Source organism: Uranotaenia lowii, chromosome 2 (genome assembly GCF_029784155.1).
Source record: "Uranotaenia lowii strain MFRU-FL chromosome 2, ASM2978415v1, whole genome shotgun sequence".
Lineage (NCBI taxonomy): Eukaryota > Metazoa > Arthropoda > Insecta > Diptera > Culicidae > Uranotaenia > Uranotaenia lowii.
The window spans coordinates 307,746,017-307,759,334 of NC_073692.1; positions in this window are offsets into that span (position 1 = coordinate 307,746,017).

Here is a 13,318-nt window from a genome sequence, read left to right on the forward strand (position 1 = left end):
CGGTCCGGCATTGATTCTTATAGATATCGATAATTCCACCTACAAAGAAGTTCATTATTTGAGTAGAGTCTGATTGGTGGATGTACAAAAGTAACTGATGTTCGGCAATTATTATCGATTACCGCAATATTTACTGAAAAGAACTGTAAGATGGTTGTCGATTCGTAGTTTTTATTATCGAGCGTTCGGGAATTTTTTACCGATTGCTCGGTAGATTAACAGAACTACCGATGAAATAAAAGAATAACTAATTTTATTTACCGGAAATTTTCCGGTTAAAATGTAATGTAAATTCTAAATGTTTAAAACACCAAAGCTAGAACCACATCATCCCTATTCCTTCTAAGTTAAGCTGACTGTCATCCGTGAGTAAACAGTATCAAATCAAGCAAAAAATATCTAGCATATTTCAGTTCCATTCCTTGCTATCGGCAAATAGAAGAACCATCAAAATTGCAAAATAGACTGAACCGATCTGTGGAGCTAGCCCAGGTTGTCCATAAACTGTAATCCCCATATCTTGGTGGTGACCGTTTTATGAAACAATATAAATTTGTCGTATAAAGTAGTGCTTCCAGCCATAAGATGCCCCGAATGCCTCTGAACCCACACCTTAATGCGTTTATTGCTGCCTTGGCTACTTCAAGATTCACCAATGGAATGGTGTAAACTTGGTACGAGATTGGTGGCTTTGGTTTTATTCGGTTAAGCTTAGACAAAACCGCACACTTGTGCGAACATTGCTGATCCTCTTTCAATGCAATTTATGTGACATCGTTGAAGAAGTAGAGGAGCTTAACTCTGCACATGGTTGGCAAACGGACCAAGAATGCTGCGAAAATGTCTCCTAGAGCAAGTCTTCGGCCCAAACAATACGATCGATTTGCTCTGGTCGCGCCTGATTGCTTGCTGCTGATAAGCAACAACTATCCTCACTGGTCGTCGTATCGATCGTAAAGCAATTTGTATTGAAGTGTCCGTAAAAGGGCAGATAGAAGCAGCGACAATCCGCTAGTTTGGCGTTTGTCTTTGAGAAGAAATTTTTTGCCTTCTTCACCTCTAAAGCTGATTTTGCAAGAGCCTTTTTTAATTCCCGAGTGAACCACATTTGATTGAATTGAAGGCAGATATCACACCGTACGGTGGAAGCAAGCAAACATTCATAGGTTCCATCTTCAATGAAAATTCTTCCCAAAAAATAGGAAACTGTTATGTAACGTTGTCATTCTGATTATACTATATAAACCTAAATAAATTATGAAGTACTTTGGAACTTTATTGCATCAATTTAAAAAAAAACTCAGCATACCTGTGACAACAATGCTGAGTAAACTTAAAATGAAATAAATCACCTCTGTTGAAAATGTGCCGAGAAAAACAAGCTCTTCTCCAGCATCTTGCAAACTATTTTGGTGGCATTTTAACACGTATCATTACAGCTATTGAGATTAATTTTTATTGCCCAACAGGATGCGGCAACTTGCAGCTTTTGGGGGCATGATTTCTCTTTTGATTATTTTTCCCTTCCCCTCGGAACAACCTTTTGCCAGAAAAAAAAGTCGATTACAGAATCGACAGAAATTAATGATCTCGTTAATCATCATTTTCAATGAACCGAAATGTTTCTGTTTGGCTGCGCAGGATTATTTTTGATTTCATCCTCCTCCTGACTTCCACCTTCCACCTTCCACTTTCCAGAACCGGTGCAGTATGTGGCCCATCTTCCAGAGAAAATAAATCGCAATGTTCACATACATGTGTTGGTGATTGCAACTCCCCACAACCGAGGGTCTAAAAGATCTTCGAAACAACAAGTTTGAGTACACGGAACAGAAGCTGGGGTCTTTGAGAAGATTGTTGCAAGAAGGAAAAAAATTGTGTAATATCCCACTTTAACATACGTTATCCAGTGGCCTTCATTTTGGCTGAATTGGTTGCACTGGATGCAGCTTCCAAATTTTGTAAGCTGTTCTTTATGAATACATTAAGGTACCGTATTGCATCGAGTTCAATCGGGTGCTCCCAAAAACTCAATTCCAGATGCCTGATACGGTTGTTTCTTTCAACCGCAAAATCGCGCTACCACACTTGATTTCGTTCCAAACCCAAAAAACGAAACAATCTGTAAAACATGAGGAAACAAGTGTCGTCTTTTTGGTAATAATGATTTATAACCGAGCTTGTTCGGTAGATTTGGGACACGGAGAAACATTTTCAAATGCTGGCTATTACTGTTAGTAAGTTTGATTTATTGGATTACACGAATAAATTTTTTTTTTGCAGTTGATTTTTACTTCTTAGTACTTTAAACAGGTGCTTCTAGAACCATCTCAATAGGTCAAAGAGTGTCTTTACACTCTTTTTAAACTCTGCTTTTTTCGGTTATAAGTTTTACAACAATCATTCATTTTTGACATTTTACAACAATATCATGATATGAAGCTCAAATAGTCCACTGGTTAAGATGTCGTACTAGCGAGATGATATAGATGGAACAATAACATGAAAATATGTAATCAAGTGCTCAAAAACATTTCATTTACTTAGTAGGTATATGTGGATTTTTTTAATATTTTTTATGAATCATGGACAATTTATTTTAAGAACGTGATGTAGGAACTGCAGTTTTCAATCAATCAAACCATAAACGATGTTACAGTTACAGCCGAAAAATTATGCAAAAGAATGAGAAAGTTGACGTCTTATGACTCGTTTTTGCTTCATTTGCTTTCTTACACAAAAAACAAAGCATTTTGACAATTTTCAAAGTAAAATAATTTTCAGACTTTTCGTTGATCTGAGTTTTCTCCATCCTTTTCAACGCCTTTCGTCAACTTGCTCCCAGATTTTTAAAAATTTTCATAAATCAGCAGTTACTTCCTAAATGGGGCGGGTGATGGCGTAGATTTGTCATGAAATTCAATTTTCTCCGCTTGTTTCAAGCACTTTAAATTTGTTTTATATATTTTAATAGTTTTTCGTCTCACTTGAGTTTAAAATATGTTATGTAAGCTGTGTCAGAAAATGAAATTACATAAATCACTGAACAACAGTTTTTTTTTATTAAACTATGAAATTTCGCTCAGAAAAAAATACACTCAGCTACGAAACATCAAATTCAAATCTTTTTTCAACTAAATTCCCTTTAATCACTTTATCTCACTTTAACCTTTGCTTAAACAAAGAGGAACTGTTGAAGTTAGTTGATTAATACACAACAGATCGAAAAAAAAACGAATTATTTTGTACTTTTTAAACTCCATTTTATTTGTGAAAAAAATTGTCCTTATTTAAATTTTATTTTCTGAGGATTCAAAGGGTTATTTTGAAACAAAAACTATGAGAGGATAAAATTGTAGAAATTATGATGATTAATTTTTTCGATAGGTAGCAAAAACTTTTTTCATTGAAATAATATATATTCTTCAAACCATACCTAGATTTTCTTGACCCTTTAGCAACTTTTTCTTGCTTTGTCAAGATCTTTGGAACCGTATATTGCTCATTCGTGTGCATTCGTAACCAAATTGCCCATTCCCTTTCATCCAGCGATTCATGAAAAACGTAAAGAAAATCGGTTAAAATAAAGCCTTCAGAATAATCTGATCCAAAATCGGTTTATTCCAATCGATTCCTCCATTTTTTTTTATAGAAGAAATGACGGTTTACAAGAATTTATAAGGCGGAGGGTGCTTGAAAACGAAATAGGCACCGTAACTTGGGCTTCATGGAACGCTTTTCAACTTGAATGATTGATGATTGATAGAACATTGAATTGACGTAGTCAGAAAAGTCACCAGTTTCTTTTTAAATAAAAAAAAATATGCGATTTTTACCCCAATAAGAAAAAGGGATGAGTTTCAACAAACATTGTTTGAGATAAATAATCAAATGAAAACGTTTGAAAATTTATAGTTTCTCGACCGCTTTTTCCCCGGAATGAAACAATTCCTGGAATTCCCGAATTCTAAGAAACGATTGAAAAATCCTGAGAATTCCCAAACACAATGAATCGAGCTAAATTGTTTGTGAATTACACTACTCAAATTGAAAATAATAGGTCACAATCAATATAGAAAATTATTGTTCTACCTTGGTTTTTGGTTACGGCTTTTTTTATTCTAAAATTATCAAAACATGGACATTAACAAAACAAAATTGAATGCATTAAAAGTGCAACAACAAAAAAACAAACTATTTCGATAAAGAATTACCACAAGAAAAGATGAAATGGACGGTAACAAAATCATCGGTAGAGAAATGACTCTATTTGTAATAAAAGTGCAGCGGTGCAGCTCTCTGAAAATTTAAGAGACTTGATGAATAACCTGAGGTCAAGTAATTACACGTCAGATGGTCAAAAATCTTCTCAGTTTTGTCCTAGGTTGTAAATTGTAATTTTTTTTAATTTTTTTTTATTTTATATAAATCAAAATCAATATAAAATATACTTTCAGCATTAAATTTGTTGGATTGGCTAAAATAGCTTCAAGCAGTGAAAAAAAATCGTTTATTCACTGCAAAAGTTATGATTATTTAGCCAATCAAATTAATTTAACCCTCCAAAGCTGTTTGGGTCAATATGACCCGAAGCGCTCATTTCAAACAACTTTATCAGCATTCCGATATACTGAAGAACTGATTTTTTTGACAGACCAAGTATGTTCTACTAAAATAATGATCAAATTAACGACAAAAATTAAAATATGAATTTTGAAAATCGGGTCATTAGGAAATGAAATAGAGCTAAGCCAAACCAAAATTGGAGGTCGTTTTTTGAAGTAAGATTTTTTTCTACCGGAAGATCTGACATAGCGGTCAAAACTTTCATGGAACCCAAACATATCTATAAATTGTCGGATAGATGAATTCTTGAAAATTTCAAACATTAATGAAACATATTAATACAGAAAAGATGTCAGAAGTCATGAGTATTTAAAAAAATATAATATATTAATCAGTTTCTGATAACTTGGTAAAATATATAAACTAAATTTTGAAATGTTGAGTAATTAAAATAAATTACCTACACAATGAATATAATATCATCAAAATCGGTTTACATTTACAGCCAGGAGAACGGAATAAAACTACAGCTCAAATTTCCCCAAAACGGATATTTTCTGAACGGCTTCTTAAGGTTAATGCTAATGTTATGATTTATTTCATGTATTTTTTTTCGAATATAGTTATTTATATTAAACCATTATTGTTTTACCCTTCTGCTACATGAATTATAAAAGAGCTAAAAAAAATTCTAAAAATAAAATCGAAATTGTTTTTGCTTGTTTTATTTGATAAAAAACATTGAAAATAGTAAAATTTTTATAGGGCTTGTGATATAGCTCAGTTGGCAAGTCTGTTGTCTCCTGAGCCGATGTCCGCGAGTTCGAGCCCAAGAGTAAACATCGAATACAGTTGTACCGGATAGTTTTTCAATAACAATCCGCCAACTGCAACGTTGATAAAGTCGCGAATGCCATAAAGATGGTAAAACGACTATAATCGAAACAAAAAAAAAAGTAAAATTTTTGTTAATTTGTATTATTTTTTGTTCAATGATTACTAATTGAGGTATGAACATAGTTCTATAGGTTTTGCAGTCCAGAATTTGGTTTAAAATTTAGTAATTACAGTATATTTTTTACCTGTGATTTCGTATGCAGTAGAGAGGGAATGTTCTTGGGATCCCGGGAATAAGATGATCAGGTTTTTCGATTGCTGGGAACGTAAAAATTGCCAAAAAATGGATACTCTAATAAAGAATCAATTGAAGTTATTTAATTATTTAATCAAGGTTCTGTTCTATTTAAATATTTCACTTTTTTCACTTTTTGTTGTTAAAGAAAAAGCATAAGGGTGCTGATATTAGACTGAATTTATTTGAAGTCATTTACGAATTTCTCAAAACTTGGGGTCTCATAAGCTTTGTTTTGCTTCAAAACTCATCCATGATTTTCTTGCAGAATTTTTAAGTAACGTTTATTTGAGTAAATTTGAACTTTAATGTTTGTATGGGAAAATTGAATATTTTGTACTGAAAAATCAACATCATTTTTGTTTCTTTTGTGAAATCGATCCTGCCAATGAATTTTGTGCCAATTTTTGAATTCTCTTAAGAAAATTTTTCGCTGAACAGTTTTATCGAAAAACGTTACTTGGTATCTTATTACTCAAAAAAGTTATTCGTTGTTTAATGGCGGCATGTCTTTTGCCATTGATAAACAATAAATTCAATTGAAACCAATTTGAATGAAGGCTAAAATAAAAAACGCGGACTAATACCTAATACCCGAAATGGAAGTGTTTGGGCGAGAATTAACCAGAAGTCATACCTATTATTGCTTGACAATTTTTTACTATTCGTTTGCTGATCATGATAAAACTCTTTTCAAAATATTATAAAAGTTTTCATAAAAAAATGTAATTATCAAGGCCCTTGTTGGGGTGCGGTATACCTTCGTGGACTGTATTTTTCCGTGGGTAATTCCTTGGTCGGATGGAGCTATTTTGTCAGCTCTTTCGGCGATTGTGAACTTCATTATCAAAACACTGACTTGGATTTTTATATATTTATTCACAAGTCACAATTGGGGTTTAGACACAATTTATTTAACGCGGACTTATGGAAATTTAATACAATTTACTTAAACATTTATTCAACAACGTTAACATTTAACAAACTACTATTCTAATTCAACATCTGTTTTAATGGCGGTTTTTCTTAAGACTAAAGACTGGACAATACAAAATTTTGACTTCTTTTAAGTAAAGGACAAACATAGTTCACAATAATTTTACTCCTTCTAATCAGCTGTTCATTAGAGAGACTGACAATTGCATCTCGACATCTTTGAACCGTTTTTCTTCGTTAATGATCCAGGGTCGTAGGAAGGGTCGTTGCTTTAGTCGCTCTCTAGTAATCCAACAGCTCTATTGAAAACAATCACATTTTCAACCTTTGCTGTTTTATAATATAACTTTGTAGGTGAGTCGTTCTAAGATTTGTTTGATCTATTGTCACTCCCATTTTGCAAAAATTTGAACAGTGTTGCAAAAATTAGAAAAACGTATGACATTTTCAGTCGATTCTAAAAACCAAAACTGATGCTTGTAAAGCAAATTGTAATGCATGTATCTACAAGAAACATTATGGAGAAATTTGTTTATACTCGTTACTACATGAAAATTTTATGTGGTGTAGTTTGAACGTCATTTTGTAGAATTAAATTTAGATATTCGGAATAATTAAACATCTTTGTTTTAAAATCCCAGAGAAAAAAGTAATACAAAACTAGATATTTTTGAGTATCAGATTAAGTTATCAAATATCATTCGTAAAATTTTGAAAACGATATTTTCAATTTTAATGAGTATTTAGGCCGGAAAAATTATCAATTTATTCTTTTCTCACCTCCCCTTCGAAATTTAAAAAAAAACCAAAAGGGGGAAATAAATATAATTTAAAGTATTTTATGGAAGTGTTGAAGAATTTATAGAATATCCGGAAGATTTCAAAAGCAAAAAACACATTGTGAAAGATGGGTGTTTTATCACTTTTGTAGTCTTGATTTTATTGATTTTTTCGATACAAAATAATTTGATTTATAAGTTTTGTGCAATAATATTATATGCAATATTGTTACATACAAGCTTTTGTACAATTTATTCTTATTTATTAGTTTTTTGCATTATTTTTTTATTATCCCCCTTCGTGATGTTCCAACTCCCAGTGAGGAAATAAGAATTTAAAATTTGTTTCGGCCTTATTTAAAAACAAACAGTTTCCTATTTAACCCATAGACACCTCCTAGTCCGATAGTTATCCCGCACGACTATACGTTAAAATTCGAGACTCATTTTCCATAAAAACACTTTATTACAAAATTAACAAATATTTCCTCTGACAGTTTAGACTAAGGTTGCCAGAATTTTTTCCACTCCCATCCGGGCCTAGCAATTCCGGGCATTTAAAAAAAAAACCTGGCAAAATCCGGGCATGCATTTAAATCCAAAAATCCAAAAACCGGGCAAAACTTAGGTGTAATTATACATAAAAACAAATAAAAAATGCAAAAAAAATGAAATTGATATTTTATTAATTTAATTGCAGATTTCCAAAAACTTTTTGGAAAAGTTAAATATTTAAAGGTTTATACAAGTAAATCAGCGAAATTATTTGAAACAACCGTTGAAAATTTCCATACCGTTAATCGATTTTGCTAAAACTTACTCAAAAACTTTGATTTTTTTTGGGTTTCTTTGTGAAAATTGTGAAAAACTCCGGGCAATATCCGGACTTTTTTCACGATATCCGGGCAACCGGGCCGGACCGGACTTTATCGAAATTTTGCATCAAATATCCGGGCAAACCCGGATAAAACCGGGCAATCTGGCAAGCTTAGTTTAGACAAAATGCTAAAAAAGTGACAAGGTGTCATAAAACTCCGTTAAGTATGCTTCGTAATAATCACTGTTCAATTTATTCAGCAGTTCAATTTTAAGACCTTGTATTTCACTGAAGCAATAATGGTTTCTTTTATAAATTATTTACTTTAAATTACTCTTCAAAACTCTTTTACATGATGTCAAAGAAGAATAAATTGGAAGCTGCGTTTTTATTAATTCTTTTATTTTAAACGGGTCATACTTTTTGTTATACGGAGCCAAAATTCAGTTTTTTGTTATACAAAAGTTGCTTATATACAGCACTTGACAAAGTTTCTTTCCACATTGTAACCTCTTGAAACGTTTAAAATTTTTAGATTAAGAGTCCAGTTTTTGTGTTTACAATTCAATATTTGACAGAAAAGAAGCAAAAATAGAAAAAAAAATCGAAAAGTGAAAACGATAGATTTAGCATAAAGGTATATATCGAACATGTAGTCTAGGTCTACCGCAGCCAAAACATCCCTTACTGGAACATTAGGTGGTTTACTTTGGGCCCGAAAGAGTCTTTGAAATTTGCTGTGGCTATAAGATGGTCCTCACACGACCAGAATAATATGCTCAATGTTATGCTAACCTGGGCCACAACGACACAAATTGCTGTTAGCGAGATTAACACGGATGAGTAACGTGTCTAAGGAACAATGATTGGATATGAGACGGGAAAATGTTTTAATAAAATCCCGAATCAGTTTCAATCCATTGAACCAGGGTTTAAGGCTTACCTTTGGGATAATCGAGTGAAGCCACCGACCAAACTCATCTTCGTTCCACTTGCACTGCCAGTTGACAAAAGAGTTACTTAGGAGAAAAAAGTAAAATTCGCTGGAGTTTATTTGAAAGTTTCGTTCTTGTAACTTAATGAAATTGAAACCAGTGCTCGCAATATGGTATGAAAAATGAGCCCCGGATGGTGGTCTCCCGATGAACCAGTTAAAGGGCCCAGTGTCGAACATTATTATACCTGTTGTGTGATAATTAATTACAAATAATGATAGCTGACGGCAGCGAGAATCAATAAAACCGAAATTTACCGCTCAAACCCCCCCGAAAAACATCAATGATGGGGCCAGGCAGTACAATGCCAAACCACAGAAAAAAAACAGAGCTGGTACCTACAAGCTTTTGCGCGCAATTATCCAGCTTGTAGTAACGTGCGGGTTATAAATGATGTTTTATTCGGGCAACATCAGATGGACCCCGCAATGAGCAACAGCATCAGCATCAGCAGGGAAACCAAAACAATAATAAAGTAGAAGTAAAAATAAAACACCAAAAACGGCCGCGCCGCCAAAATTTTGGCAAGACCCCGGGTGCGAAGGGTTCATAAATTTTCTGGGCAAACAAACCGGTGAAGTTTCGTGTACTGCCATTGGCGAGAAACTCATCCGTCAAGGGTCTTCTGGTGTCCTGATGTAACCCAACTTAACGAAGCGCCGAGAAAACATCCTTCGAGAATTAAGAGAAATAAATGCACGTAAGCGAGTCGCACGGATCGGTATCTCCGGCGTACCAGGAAACGTCAACTGATTACCCAAAACATTGCGGAGAAATCGGGGCAAATATTTCATCTTTGATTGCACACGTCGAGGGAATCGGTTCGGTTGGCCGAAGAAAAATCAGATTAATTTGTTGGCATCAATTTAAATAAACTGAATCGAGGGTTTCCAATGTATTGCTATTTTTTCTCGACAAGTTCAATTTGACAATGATCTTTCGTTTTATTTTCCAAGATGTTTAATAATATTTGTCGGGTTCCTGTGAAAAATAAAAGAATTCAATATGTTAGGATTTTTAATCTCCTTGTTTTTACGCATATGCCCTCCTTATAGATTTAAGCCGTTATGAAGAACATTCAGCTGACTTCTGGTTCATTTTCAATCAAGCGTTTTTTTTTAATCTGAAAAAATTCAGTGACACAGTATATCACTCCTGTTGAATTAAGAAATAGATGACTAAAATTTATCAAATGTGAAAAATTTTGAACTTTGATGAAGACAAATGAAAACAAAGATCATATTATGGTTACGTGGAAGCTGACATTTTTTTTTAAAAAGACAACTACCTAAAAAAATAAATAAATTCCAACGAAAAACAACTGAATTTGTCTTGTCCATTCAATTACTTTCTCCTGTTAACGGCTTAATTGAAATTCAAGTCGACTTATTATTGGAGCTCACCTACCTACCTACCTAAGGGTCCAGCGCCGATTGACCGATTGATTCTCGTCAACTGTGCGGATTTCAGCGGCTAGACTTCGCCGCCACGAGCTTTTGGGCCTGCCTCTTCTTCGATGCCCATCTGGATTCCAGTCAAGCGCCTCTCTGCAAATCTCGTTTTCATCTCTTCGCAGCGTGTGCCCAATCTATCTCCACTTACGTTCCCGAATCTCGATTTCTAGCGCCTTTTGATGACACCGGCGATGAAGTTCAACGTTTGAGATCCAGTTGCCAGGCCACCAAGCGCGGATGATGTTCCGCAGGCAGCGATTCACAAAAACTTGCAGTTTTCGCGTCGTCACCGCATATGTGCACCAAGTTTCACACCCGTACAGCAATACGGATTTGACGTTTGAGTTGAAGATTCGGATCTTAGTTCGTAGAGAGATCTGGCGTGACCGCCAGATGTTTCGGAGACTCGCAAACGCAAATCGGGCTTTTCTGATCCGGGTTTCGATGTCCTTCTTGGTACCACCATCAGGCGTAATCTGGCTACCAAGATACTGGAAGCGCTCCACTGTCTCAACCTGTTGTCCAGCTACCACGAAATTGGAACGATTTTCTGTATTGATTTCCATCGACTTGGTCTTTCCGACATTGATTTTGAGACCTGCTGCCTTGGAGCTTTCGGTGAGGTCGTCGAGTTTGCTCTGCATGTCTTGTTGTGTTTGGGCGAGCAAAACAATATCGTCTGCCAGGTCAAGGTCGTTCAGTTGCTCCATGGTTGAAGGATTCCACGGCAATCCTCGGTTTGGTCTACAGTCAATCGATCCAGTCAAGATCTCATCCATTACGATGAGAAAAAGCAGCGGTGACAAAATACATCCTTGTCTCACTCCAGCAGTTATCGGGATTGGTTCGGACAAGACACCGTCGTGCAAGACCTTGCACGAAAATGCCTCGTACTGTGTTTCGATGAGATGGACTAGTTTCTCTGGGACCTCTCGTCGTCTAAGAGCAGCCCAGATGTTTTCGTGGTTCAGTCGGTCAAATGCTTTTTCGAAATCAACGAACACCAGCAGAAGAGAGTCCTGGAATTCGTTGATTTGTTCCAGTATTATTCGTAGCGTTGTGATGTGGTCCACACATGATCGTCCGGATCGGAATCCAGCTTGTTGCCGTCGGAGTGTAGCGTCGATTTTCTCCTGGATCCTGTTCAGGATCACTTTGCAGAGTACTTTAAGGGTTGTACAGATCAAAGTTATGCCACGCCAGTTACCGCACTCTGTTAGGTCTCCTTTCTTTGGGACTTTTACGAGGATACCCTGCATCCAGTCGGCCGGGAATGTTGCAGTATCCCAAATGTCAGCGAAAAGACGGTGCAACATTTGTGCTGACAAGGCAGGGTCGGCTTTGAGCATTTCAGCAGGAATCCAATCGATTCCAGGCGCTTTGTTGGATTTCATGTCCTTGATTGCCGCTTCTATTTCAGCCAGCGTGGGCTCTTCCGAGTTGACGCCATTAATGCGACTTACTGTGGGCGCCTCGAGCTGCGGGTTCTGTTGGCCATTGCTATTTGTAACTCGGAAAATTTGATCAAAATGCTCAGTCCAACGCTTGAGCTGATCTGTTCGATCTGTCAGCAGCTGACCTGCTCGGTTTTTCAGCGGCATTCTTGCATTAGTGCTTGCACCACTAAGGCGGCGAGAAATATCATATAATAATCGGATATTTAGAATGGCGGCGGCTCTTTCTCCCTCTTCGGCTAGGGAGTTTGTCCAGGCTCTCTTGTCTCGTCTACAAGCTCGTTTAACTGCCTTTTCCAGCTCCGCATATCGTAAGCGGGCGGCTGCTTTGGCTGACCCGGTACATGCCTGCTCAATTCCGACTTTCGCCTTTCTCCGATCATCGATCATCCTCCAGGTTTCATCCGACATCCAATCACTACGTCTTCCACAAACTTTACCGAGAGTACCATGGCTCGTCGTGATAAAGGCATTCTTGATTCCACACCACTGTTCTTCGACTGTTCCGTCTGTCGGCAGTTCCGAGGCTCGGGATTCTAGCTGTTCAACGTATGCCCTTTTCACCTCTGGATTCTCCAACCGGCGGACGTCGTATCGACACCCGACTTTCTCCTCGCGCCGTTGGACACGCGCAACCCTCAGTCGTATCTCGCTAAGGACGAGGTGATGGTCGGATGCAATGTCTGCGCTTCGTTTGTTGCGGACATCAAGAAGGCTCCTTCTCCATTTTCGACTGATGCAGATGTGGTCAATTTGATTTTCTGTTCGGCCATCTCGGGATACCCAAGTGACCTTATGTGCTGGTCGATGGGGGAAGAGCGATCCACCGATCACCATGTTGTTGTTGCCACAAAATTCTACAAACAGCTCTCCGTTTTCGCTCATCTGTCCTAGACCATGGCGCCCCATGATGCACTCAAAGTCCTGATTATCGGAGCCAATCTTTGCGTTGAAGTCGCCTAAGTGGATTTGAATGTCACCCTTCGGAATTCTCTCAACCACGCTGTTCAATTGACTGTAAAACTGCTCTTTCTCCTGCAAATCGGCAACGTCAGTTGGCGCATAACACTGAACCATTGTAAGGTTTCTAACCCGTGTTCTGAATCTGGCTACGATTATTCTTTCGTTTATCGGTTCCCATCTTATGAGGGCCGCATGGGCCTGCGGGCTTAACAGGAAACCAAC